Source organism: Calidris pugnax, unplaced genomic scaffold (genome assembly GCF_001431845.1).
Source record: "Calidris pugnax isolate Ruff unplaced genomic scaffold, ASM143184v1 scaffold44, whole genome shotgun sequence".
In the NCBI taxonomy this organism is placed as follows: domain Eukaryota; kingdom Metazoa; phylum Chordata; class Aves; order Charadriiformes; family Scolopacidae; genus Calidris; species Calidris pugnax.
The window spans coordinates 28,542,020-28,542,678 of NW_015094506.1; the positions used below are offsets into that span (position 1 = coordinate 28,542,020).

At 64.5% G+C, this 659-nt stretch overlaps 1 protein-coding gene across 1 annotated transcript in view; it reads right to left on the reverse strand.

Annotated features, from left to right (window-relative positions):
• The window catches only part of NRCAM (neuronal cell adhesion molecule), a 158,184-nt gene extending 158,018 nt beyond the window's left edge, over window positions 1-166 (reverse strand). The window contains exon 1 of the mRNA XM_014963698.1: window positions 148-166. The gene's annotated coding sequence lies outside the window, so the exon portion shown is untranslated. The remainder of the gene's footprint in view (window positions 1-147) is intronic.
• Window positions 167-659: the final 493 nt, after the last annotated feature.

The following is a 659-nucleotide window of genomic DNA, read 5'->3' on the forward strand; positions in this document are numbered from 1 at the left end:
GGGCGGCGGCGACGGCGCCGGGTCCCTCGCACCTGAGGTGGCGCGGGGGCGGTGGCCTCCATCTTGGGCATCGCCCCCGCGGCCGCCGCCGGGGGAAGGCGGTGGGTCTCCGCCGTCCTGCCGACCCCCTCTTCCCTCCTTCCCTACCTCCCTCCGCCACCTGGGTTAAAAACGGAGTCAAATCGGCGTCGTGCCCTGCGAGTCTCGGCCTTCTCAGTCCCCCTCGCGCCGCCCAACCGCCGCCCCGTCTGGGGGGAAGCCGACCCGGCCACCGGTCTCCTCAGCCCCTGTGTGGGGGAACGGCCGGGGCGCTCCCCTGGCTGGGGAAAGCCGAACGCTGCCCGGGGCACCCCCCTCCCCTCAGCGGTGCGGGCCCTGGCAAAGGCGGCGTTTTAAATAGACGCATTATTTTAGCCCGGCAGTGCCCCTCTAAATAGATGGTTTCAGCTCGTTCCCAAACTGGAGACAAGGATATTATTTTACACTCGAGAATAGTCCTATTGAACTCGGTAGCGCTGCTCGCATGTGTGTCGTTCAACACGGGTGTTTGCAGGATCGGAGCCAATAAATTCGGCTGTTGTGGGTACAACAATGCAGTAAATTACACAGACTTGGGGAAGACAGAGGGCTGCATTGCCGGCTTCTCCTGGGGGGCGGTG